The following is a 12,500-nucleotide window of genomic DNA, read 5'->3' on the forward strand; positions in this document are numbered from 1 at the left end:
TTTCAAGAACAAGGACTTCAGTAGAATATCATTGATACGATAAAAGCAACAGTATATTGAAATATTGCAAAGGTTACCTGAGCAAGCACTGACGCAACTTTCCAGGAAGACATTAATCACCTGGGGTAAGGAAGGGCAGTCCACTTATTGATCTCCTCGTATGGAATTCTTACTGATGATAGAGAGTGTGTTTCAGTGTTAGAGAGAAGGATGTGAGTCCCGACCGTCTTAGAAATTGAGCACAAGTCGGATACTCAATTCTTTATTTTCAATGCAGTGAAGAGGTATGAGACGATAGATTGATGGACTAGTTCTAATTATGGAACAGAAGTTGCATTAACTGTTTTGTTGCTCCATTTTGGATAATGGGAGAGTTGCTTAGTCTAAGCATTAGGCGATGCAAATTCTCATTAATAAAGTTTGATTACTCAACTGAAGCGAGTTCACATTTGCGCAGGTATATTACATAACTTCATCAGTATCTCATTAACGTAGTTAAATGACTACATTGTGCATTGAAATGTGAGTTAATGCCATAGTATGTTTCCTCGAAGCTCTGTAGATCTGGAATACGTAATTATATTTTGAAATAATGGAAAGGAAACTTTTATAGGAACTAGAAATACAATCGCCATGCAATGTATCTATGACAAGGATAAATATGCAATTGTTCCCTAAGTCATCATTGTTTAAAATAATTCAGCGAGCTAATGGTTAATCAACACTTGTACGGTTTCGTAAGTCTATAATTGACTGCTAAATTTAACTACAAAATATTTGTATGTAACCTATATTGTAACAAAAATTACAGTCAAAGCTTAGCGTTAGATTTAGGAGACTTCAATTAATTTTCATATTTTAAAGCGTAGGGATATTATAATGTCTCAATTATCATTCACAAACGAAATGCATTAAACAATCAGAACCGCGTATTGTCTGCGTGAATGAACACTTCATATCTAGAATATTGTAATGTATAACGACCACTATTTAAAAATAGTATTCCATTCCAACAGAATGTTATAATTCAGGTGGAAAAAGACGCTGAGCTGGGAATCGCTTGCAAATTGACGGGGCTTTCTAAACTACTGCACTGGATCGGTGCTTTTCAGATTTGGTTTACTTCTCTTGCCACAGAAATGTGCAATCCTTTGTTATAATATTACGGCGAAAGGCTTGTTCCCTTCTTCTGTTGCACAGTATAGAAGGTTTAATAAATATAATTACTGTTAAATCACATTTTAAAAAAAGATAATTGCAAAAGTAATTAAACATTACGTTGGAACGGTAGCTTCTGCATGCTTGCGAAATTAATTTATTCGTCATTAAACACAACTGGAATAACTTCATATTTAATTATTTTCTTCAAGAAAGCGATAATGCTTCCAGGAAGCTATTAAATACGGAACCGCATTACTTTCACGTGCACTAAAATCGTTTACAGTGATTTTACTGGAAAATTCTGGCGTAAATATTAATCTCTGCACGAAGCAAATGAGAAACCTCGTAGCTCTTTTTTTTTAATATCTATTGTCCATGATTTATATCTTTTCTATATTTTAGCGATGTTCTTCCTGGATTTTTTTTTTCGATGAGTCAGTGGATGGGATATCAAATAAACGAATGCTTGACCTAAAAGAGTGTGATTGCGGGGAATTACCTCAACCGTTTAACAGTTATAGGTGGAAGTTGGGGCTGTGAAAGAAGCAGGTGATGAACTTCAGGTTTAATGATCTACGCGTCGTGATTATGGGAGGAGGTGGCCTAACGGGTGTTACAAAAACATGAGAAGAGAAGATCTTTCCTTTACCTGTAATGATATCCACTACCGAAAAGGGGTTTATTCCTATATTTCAGGATTACAGAATGTGTTCCCAACAAAATGTCAATACTAACCAGATTATTCCTAAGAAAACATCATAATTATTTTCATAATCATGTGGCAGAGCAATCCACGGTGATGTATAGATGTTTGAATTTGGGAGGCATTCAGAGCCTTTTATATATCTACTAAATGGCAATTTCGTTTGAAGAATTATCAGATGAGAATACCCTTTCTTGAAAGAGCAACAGATTTAAAAGACATATATATATATATATATATATATATATATATATATATATATATATATATATATATATATATATATATATATATATATATGTATGTATATATATGAAATTTTTATCACACCGTGATTTATATACAATCATGAAGCTGCAAATGTCCATTTATCACTTATAAATTCCCCCTCGGTGATAATTCCCCATCGGTGATATTCCAGAGGTAGCGTGAATTTGATATTAAGCAACATTTGTAGCTTCATGACTATATATATATATATATATATATATATATATATATATATATATATATATATATATATATATATATATATATATATATATATATATATATATATATATATATACATATATTAAGTCTTTGGACAGAGAAGAACTACTAGATGACCTGTTAGTGGCATTTCGCTGCAGGTGCATTTGTGCTGACATTGGAATTTGCTAAGACAGATGCAAAGAGCTATTTGATCATGGTCCAGGCGCAAGGAAACAGCGTGATAGAGCGTTGAACCGATGCGCCAGAAGTGCCGAATTCCGGTGGGGTATGTGCAATCTCTCATGAGTTACTTATGAGAGGAACAGTTCTCTCACGGGGGAGACGGCCTCGACCTCGAGTGGCGGATGTGCGTTTTAGCCTGGTGTAGTGTTTAAAGAAACCGCCAGTATGAAGATACGTTATTTACGGCCATAGAACCTGAGTAAGAACATCCAGTGACACTGATATTATCTTTTCCAGACTTTAGAGGGGAAAACCCCCCGGTTGAGAAGCAGTGAAACTGAACGATGTCTACATTATGAAATTGTCCATTCGTGCGTTTTTTCCGTCTCCAGCAAAGTATAAACAATACTAAAAAAAAGATGGATATTTTGCAAAAAAAAAAAAAAAAAATTGAAATAGCCCCTGTAAAAGTTCATCAATGTAAAAGTGTGGAAACCCTGACCAAGCATAAATGGACAGTCGATGAAATCACGTTTTTATTGAGCGAAACGGATGTTGGGCTGAACTGAATTTGTCTTCCCAAGTGCTGTGAAAATCTGTAGCTGGTTTTCAAACTTTTTATTTTCGTTTCGTTTTACCACAGGAAGTTTTATTCCCAGAGGTGAAAGATTTCAATCACCCAAAGAAAGAGAAATGGTGGTTATCGAGAATTCATATAGGAAGAGATTTCTGCAATATAAGTTGTGACTGTTAGTGTTAACCTTCCAAAAAATTCCGTTTAGTTTTTTTTTTAAATGTACCCAGAAGTAATATAATTTTTCTATAAGCAGGCCACTACTAAACAGCATAAAAACCAATTCTATAAACAGATCACTGTTAAAAAGAATTTAGCAAAGTTATGTGTAGTACGATTTTTCTGTTTGAAGAATGCAAATTTCATTTTGTCTTTATGGACGAACTAACTATATATACAAATGTCAATTTTAATTGTCTTTCTTTTTAATTACTTGCATCAGTTTTTACTGATTTTATTTTTAAACTCACCAGTTACATATGAGAATAACTCTATATACTGTACAACTTCGACCTCAGAAATGTATCAGATACTGTTTTGGCTATGATTTACTCAAAGCTGCTTCACATTAATTCATTAAAGTTTTCTTGACAAAAGTTGTCTTTAACGAGGTCGTTATCAACACTACCAACATTACCGAAGAATTTCTTTGAAACCGAAGACACATCATGATGATACACCACCAAAATAAATTGTTAATTATTTAGTCATTCATAATGTGACGGCTTTCATTATATTATTACAAAATAAAATAAGAATTGAAAATATGCTTGGAAAATTTTCGCCAGTAAAAAAATAGAGTTTTTCCAATTATGTTTAAGAACAGTACACGGAGCTATGAATCAATTTTGAATGAAAGTGGTTAAATTTGTATTTTTCTATACGTTAATGGGTAACTGAAAACTGAAGGCATCATATGGGTATAATTGTCATTAAGTATTTTCTCACAATTTATGTAATAAATGCCAGCAAGCTCTGGAAGATTTAATCGTATAATATTTTTCCTTAGAAACACAACCATAAACAATATTCGTGGACGCCTACGATTCGCACTTTTTGTCGGGTGAATTTCCGTAAAATTGTCAGTTTCCTGATTGCCTCCAATTAACCAAGAATTTGTAACTGGAGACCATCAGGAAATTAACAATACTTCACAATAATAGTGAATGGATATCAATTTCTTTTCTTTAAAAACATAAATAGAGAAAATGTCTTCTGGAATCTAATCTACATTGGGATCGTGACCGATTGTTCGACCTACCTGCTTTTCTCCCGGGTTAAGCAGGCAAAGAAGGCGCTGCCACATCAGTCAAGTCATGCCTGGCATAGCGACAAGGTCTCGGGCGAAAACGGAATGCATTAGGGTACATTAGCGTCAGGGCGAAATTAGTTGGATGTCAAATGTTAAATTTTTAAAAATCACTCTATAGCATCATCTCCCTATCTGGGCCCGCGTTCGAGTCTCCGGCCGGCCAATGAAGAATCAGAGGAATTTATTTCTGGTGATAGAAATTCATTTCTCGGTATAATGTGGTTCGGATTCCACAATAAGCTGTAGGTCCCGTTGCTAGGTAACCAACTGGTCCTTAGCCACGTAAAATAAGTCTAATCCTTCGGGCCAGCCCTAGGAGAGCTGTTGATCAGCTCAGTGGTCTGGTTAAACTAAGTTATACTTTTTTTTTTTTCAAGACAAGTAATGACAACTTTCACACTAAAATGAAACTTTGGTGACAGTTGCAGTCTCCTTTTATTTGATTACAACAGTTGGATGCGTTTTCTTTATTCGTGGAGTTGCCATTAATTTTTTCATGAAAAAGTGAGAAACATAATGCCTGGTAAAGACTGTTTAATAACTTTCATGAGAGGTCTTTGATATTCAAATGAAGTAGAGTATCTTCCTTGCATGCACAACGTTTTGTTCATGTGATGATATGCATCTTTCTGGGGAAGGGGTCCGTATCTTTCAACAGATTCTCAAGTGGGTCCGTTCGAATGGGTTTCTAGGACGAGTAGACGTTATTTGACGTTATTTGCAGCCTGACCTGGCATGCAAATACATACAAGATGTCATAAAATCCAATGAACAAAATAAATTCAGGGTGACACCGTTCAAATCACCTCCAAAGCAGAGAAATGTAGCCAAGAAACTTATTTTGTGTGTGTGATCGTACACGCTTTTCTCCTTCTTCTGATATTATTTCTGATGATTTTTAAAAAGATCGTCAAGTTTCAAGGCCAGAAGCAAACTGCTTATACATAGACACACACACATCACAAAAGAAAACCTCATTTGCATAAGAAGTCAGTGGAAAGAAGTCGCGTCTCTCTATATCTCTGCTTTATTTATAAAGAACACCCAACTTTTTTTTTTTTTTTGTCAAGGTCCTAGTTTTTCTATACAGTTTCCAGGATTACACAAATTATCGGGTTTCCGCTATTAACTATGAATTTTGATTTACTTTACGCAATTAATTGTAGCTTAGTTCCATCAGGGTCCTTACTGAAAGTGTGGTTTCAGATTTTCATATCAAAATTAAAATTATTATATTAAACACAATTAGAGAAAAATATAACGAACTGAAAGTTCAGACACTCACACAGACACACGCACATAAATTTGTCACTGCCATCAAAGTTTTTAATAAAAGAAATTATAATCGGTAACCAAGCATATGTCAAATGTCTATATGATTATCATAATGCAATGTTTTGATTAGATATTTTCGACTTGAAGTGTCTTGACGAATGTAAGTTTGGATATATCTATGCCGGGGTGTTTCAAAGGTCTTTTATTAATGAAGGTCCTTCTTTATGCTTCCTATAGTCATTGTTATTTTCTTTATTTTTCTATTTAAAGTTTTTGCATTTACACCATTTCATGTAGCCAATCCAATAAATAATGATAAAACCGTTATTAAAAATATTCTATTAATAATACTATTTAAAAACTTGAACTATCTTTCTCATAAGAGAATCAATCTTAGTGCATGAAGGTTCTTGAAATGGTCCTAGATTCTTAAAAGAAAACCATGATTTTGTATCTTAAATTTATAAGGGCGAGGTAATCAACTTTATTGTTTTGTATTTTGTGGTAGATTGGCTTTCATTCCTTTATGAACCTTTCCTCTTCGGCTCTACCTTTCTACCTTTCTCTTCTTGTTGGAAAGCAAGAGAGTAGATTTTCCAATTAGGTAAATCTAAAGTATTCTGGGATGTGAGGTGAGTCATTGTTATGCAGGTCACATTTTAGCTGGTTACCGAATAAACATCACTGTTTATTCCAGCATTTTTTCTTTTGCTAGTTACATAACTTATTTAATGTGCGGTGAACTTGTAAGGGAACAGAAAACAAACCACATATGTATACTCACACATGCACACACACACACATATATATATATATACTTATATAAATAAATATATATATATATATATATATATATATATATATATATATATATATATATATATATATATGTGTGTGTGTGTGTGTGTGTGTGTGTGTGTGTGTGTGTATGGATGTATACGTGTGTGTCAGTTTATGAGTGGTATATATAAACTATGACACCTCTATACGGGATTTATTGCATTGCGTTTCCTTTCTCCTTCTCCCAGCGAAGACGTTAAAGTTTTACAACATTTTTATTATTCTCTCGGGCGCCATTCTCTCTACAGGACCAAATCACCTGAAAATCAAATCCGATGATGACTTTTTAAGAATGAGTTACCTACTTTTCTGATACTGCTAATGGTACACTTACTGATACTTGTTTTATCAAAAACATTCTTTTTATAATATTCGAAAGAAACTTTTTTGATATAACTGTTAAATCGACTTTACAGCACAAATGCACACAAAATTTTAAGGAGGGAAATCTCATTCAATTTTAGCATTGCGCTCAGCCATGAAATTCCGCTCAAAATGTAAAAAGTGTCGTACAACTTCTCGTTGCAAAAGCACAACAGAGTAAAAGAAATGCAGCCTGAAAAGAATAAGTTCCAATGTAAACCAACTGGCACGCAACAGCGAATTCCATTTCCCATATTTTCAGATAATCTAATAAAAAACAATCATGTCCTGGGAATGGACTGGGTGCTTTATACCTCGTTGAATTTCCCAGCATGTAACTTACACTTCATGTTAGAACGCTTATGTGCAGAGAGAGAGAGAGAGAGAGAGAGAGAGAGAGAGAGAGAGAGAGAGAGAGAGAGAGAGAGAGAGAGAGAGGATGAAAGTGGAGATAGCATATATTGGAAGTTACCTGACGGGGTGAGATGTCTCAGTCCAGAGGATAATAATTGACTTCTTTAGAGAGCCAAGGTTAACATTAATTCACAAACCATTTCGAATACATGTCTCAGGCATGATTTGTAGGAGGATACTGAATTTTGAAGTAGCATTTAGACGATTATAATTCGGCAATCAGTCCAATACTAAGCTTAAGATTTAAGAAAATATGTTCTTGATATTTCTTAAAAAGGGAGCTGGAATACATTTTGAAACAAATGTATTTCAAATGAGCATGGCTCAACCTTTGACCTACAAAGACCAATTTACTTGCTTATTACTAAGTATTAGTTGATAAATATTGTCGTATTGATGCAAAGCCAATTTTTTTTTTTTTCACCGTAGGACCGCTTAGAAGTTGATTGATGAAAATAATGCAGAAATAATGACTGTTTTGGAAGGTCTTACTATTATGAAAAGACAGTTTACCGACCTATTAAGTTCAAGAAGCAGAATAAACAAAAATATGATTTTATTGGGTTAGCTGTGACACGTTGTGAAAATATAGGCTTTAATCGAGATTCCTTTTTATAAGCAAAGAGAAGAAATATATTTCTCATGAGGTCTGGAGTAAACGCTTTCAGAAGTTGCCACTGATATTCTACCTATTACCAAAAAAGTAAGACTTTTTTCATAAGGAGCCGAGGATTTCCTTTCTTAAACATTTCGTGCTCAGAAGGAATCTCTACTTTCAGACTTAAAGTTTTCCCTATCCGATAAATTATTTTCTTCTTATATGGTGTTATTTTTTCCGTTTTTCAATTTCACATATCTTCTTCCACAGTGTTAAAAACGTTAAAATAGTATTACAATATTTAATTCTAAATATAATCTTTAATTAAAAGTGGAGGTAATAATGAGTTTTTTTTTTGTCACTCGAAATTTAAAACAATTACATCTCAAGAAATTGCACGAATATTTTAAGGGTTTCTGGCTATAAATTTTGAGAAATGACACAGAAGCACAGTAAATCCAAATGCCGACAGCCACTCTGTCTCAGAAATATTCCGCAATTGAAAGAAATTCGGGCAATGCATCAAACAACTATCCGGGCAGCCGACAAACTATAGCAATAAAATTCAGAGCGATGGATCTCAGGGGAACCGTTTCGGAGAGTCCGAGGGGAATATTTTTGCCTGAGCTCACAAAGTAGTCTCTCACTCTGGAAAATGACTTGCCAGACAGTCGCCTTTCTTTAAGGGGGATTACTTGAACAATGTAAAACGACGTGATATGTTAAATGGTATAAATATATATATATATATATATATATATATATATATATATATATATATATATATATATATATATATATATATATATATATATATATAAATATAAATATACAGCACATATACCGTGACATGTTTTTATATCCACACACAGTAAGCTACAATTGTCATTTAATATCAGTTTCACTCAACCTCGGAATGAAAACCGAAGGAGAATTCATAAGTGATAAGCGATCGGTCACCAGGCGGACTCGAATCACCTAAATGGGGAACGGGGACTTTTCGGTGACGTTAGCCACTGGACTATCAAGAGAGATATATTTTCCTACCGACTCTGTCGTATAGATACCTGTCGCATTCAGAAATTATATATATAAACAAGTAAAAAATGGGCCGAAATTTCTTCGAGTTTTCCTTACAGCGAATAATGCTGTATGAAACTCTCAGCCACGGCCCATGAAGCCCTCCGCCGCGGCCCATGAAACTTTCAGCCACAGCCCGGTGGTGGCGTTGTTGGCACCTATAGCGGTGCAGACGCACGACCATGGCTAACTTTAACCTTAAATAAATTAAAAACTACTGACTCTACAAGGGCTGCAATTTGGCATGTTTGATGATTGGAGGTTAGATGATCAACATACCAATTTGCAGCCCTCTAGCCTCAGTAGTTTTTAAGATCTGAGGGTGGACAGAAAAAGTGCGGAAGGACAGACAAATATCCATCTCAATAGTTTTCTTTAACAGAAAAGTAAAATATACACTTCCGCTGTTGTTAAAAGTTAAAAACAATAAACGGTAAAATCATACAACGGAAACCAATAAAAACAATGAAAATATATAACAATGACTATTCTAAAACGAGGGTTATGTCATCCAAATTGTCATGCATCATGGGAATTAACACTTGCATACAACCTCTTGCAGTCCAGTTCATTAGGTAATATCTGCTTTCCTTTGAGGATAAGAAACTCTGACATGTCTATCAGGCCCTTGCAATGTCAAACTTTTCCCAAACTATAGCCGAAGACACAAGTATCTATAACTAATACTGTATTTCTTTATTTCCGTTTAAATTGCACAAGGTTCAAGTGCTTTGACATTCTATCAGACCCTTGCAATGTGAAACTTTTCCCAAACTTTAGCCGAAGACACAAGTATCTATAACTAATACTGTATTTCTTTATTTCCGTTTAAATTGCACAAGGTTCAAGTGCTTTGACATTCTATCAGACCCTTGCAATGTGAAACTTTTCCCAAACTTTGGCCGAAGACACAAGTATCTACTACTAATACTGTATTTCTTTATTTCCGTTTAAATTGTACAAGGTTCAAGTATTTTGATTATATCTTCTTTCTCACTCGCAGATTAGTTTCTCGTTCATTGTAGTTATAAATTCGGTATTTGATGATCACGTATAATCCAAGGAAACAGTGAGACACATGAATGGATAGTTATACCTTAGGTTTACTAAGCCTTCAATGAGTAAGATCTGAATTCAGATGCATTTGCAAAAAACAAAACATTGATTTATTTAATGAAGATCGTTTCAAATAGAATTCATGAATTATGAATTGATGTGTTCATATAGTACTGAATTAGGAGTCACAGCTGATATCCCCTAGGATATACACACACACACACACACACACACACACACACACAATATATATATATATATATATATATATATATATATATATATATATATATATATATATATATATATATATATATATATATATAAAATCTGTTAAAGTCTGTGAAGGAATTTCATCGGAAGGAAGACTTCAGCGCAACTAAACCAAATCTGATTTAATTTCTGCATTCCGGTTACACGATCCACCTGATACATTTTGTAAAGAAGCATTATGCTGAAGCACTGACCGTTTCTCTTGGACAATAGGGATAACCAGCCAGCATTTGGTTGCTAATTTCTCATATTATTATTATTATTATTATTATTATTATTATTATTATTATTATTATTATTATTATTATTATTATTATTATTTAGAATGGAGATCCTCACATTGACATGTTTCATTAAAAATGAAAGCTGCTTCAGCGGAGGTTAATTTGAAATACTTTCCAGTCTTTCTTAAAATTGCCTTCTATTTGGTGGGTAGTTCACTTAATAGTCATCTGATGTTTATTTAATTCATTGTAGGGTATGGACAAATGCATGTAGATTTTAAATGTACTAATGAAATTGTAGAAATGAATTGCATACTTAGGGAAATGTACAATTTTGCGTCAGCTTTTCGCTGTATCTCAAAGTGCATATCGTAATTTAAACGAGGGTCGGAACTGGAGTGAGTTGCAGCTGTTGTTGTTTGAGATTAAGCTTACTTTATGCCAACGGGGTCCATGGTCCTGATCGTTATTGTCACTATTAGGGAATTGAGTCTGAGATGAGAGAATGAGAGATTAACTGTCCTTCCAAGCGAAGTTGTCCAAATGCTGCCGCGTCCCCTTGGGCTATCAGACTTATCCAAAAAATCAGTGTTTATGAATGCAGAACGAGTATTATAAGAATGTTGAGAGACACTGGGTCACATATGGAACGCTGATGGACTTCCTCATTCCTAAAACTAAAGCGTGAAGAGTCATATAAATGAACATTTTCAGAAGCGAAAGAAATATTGCAAGATTTTGCACAGAAAGTTATGCCACTCACTACAAATGCAAAATTTAAAACCGAACGAAAATACTTGAAAACGATAATTAATGAAAAATACGCCAACGCTTTACTGATCATGTTTATCTGATCAGTCAAGTGCAATGCATAATTGGAAAAAAACCCTGGAGGTCATCATTAACTCCATGAAATCTTTGGTCTCGCCTAACAGGCAGAATTAATAATGATCCCTTTTGATGTTGATCAAAGGTCAAATTATTAGGACCAAATTCAGTGAAGAAATTCCTTGTTCCTTCACCGTTTTTCGTTTCAACAATGGTGTTTGTCGTCTCCCCCTCTCTCTCTCTCTCTCTCTCTCTCTCTCTCTCTCTCTCTCTCTCTCTCTCTCTCTTTATACCAAGGGGAAAAAGAAGCTGACCGATAATGATTAAAAGATGAAATGCTAAGATCATAAAAGCAAAATAGGCTCAAAATAAAACCAGACAGCAAATATTAATAAGCATTTAATATCGGGTTTCAAACATACTTCACCGTTGTTCTGGATCTTGGTGTCAGAAGTTAATACCGGTCATTTTTTAATGTGTTGAAAGGATCTTTTTAAAATCTTGCAATAAAATAATACTGCGAGAAATAAAGTTTTCGTAGAGCATGGAGAAAATTGTAAAAAAAGTCATATATGTGCGTAATGTTTAGAATATGTTTATCGGTGCTGTGCAAGGAACCAAAATAAACAAAATACTCTTAAGTTGTTACTCTAAATATTTATTGTGCTAGTTAAGGTTGAAGTGTACTGATATATACCCTAGAATCTATTGGCGTATTGCTGACAGTGGATTAATCACGATGGTTGTGCTACCAGTATGATCAGAAGAATTAAAAGTACATACTCATGCAATTCTCCCATACAGACACCAGTAATTGATTTAGGGCAATATCGGTCAAGAACAGTAGGTTGGAAATATTCGACCTTGGAAATCACTGCGAGAGATGGATTGGCCTTCACAACTGCATTTTAAAAATTTTATCTAACGTTACGGTATGACAGAGGTAGAAGATTATGTTTTAGTTTTGCCACCAAAATATTCATACTTTTTCTTTTTTCCGCTAAGTACCTCTGTTACGGTAACTAAGATGTATTTATTTATTTATTTATTTATTTTTTTGGAAAGCTGGTCCTTCCCTGAAACATAGATAATTCCAAATATTTAAGGACTACAATCTAAACGCCTTTTTTTATGTATCAACT

The 12,500-nt window shown here is 34.0% G+C and overlaps 1 long non-coding RNA gene across 1 annotated transcript in view; it reads left to right on the forward strand.

Annotated features, from left to right (window-relative positions):
• LOC136848501 (uncharacterized) overlaps positions 1 to 12,500 on the forward strand; it is a 363,843-nt gene that overhangs the window by 235,923 nt on the left and 115,420 nt on the right. The gene's annotated exons all lie outside the window — the stretch shown is intronic.

Source organism: Macrobrachium rosenbergii, chromosome 19 (assembly GCF_040412425.1).
Source record: "Macrobrachium rosenbergii isolate ZJJX-2024 chromosome 19, ASM4041242v1, whole genome shotgun sequence".
Taxonomy (NCBI): domain Eukaryota; kingdom Metazoa; phylum Arthropoda; class Malacostraca; order Decapoda; family Palaemonidae; genus Macrobrachium; species Macrobrachium rosenbergii.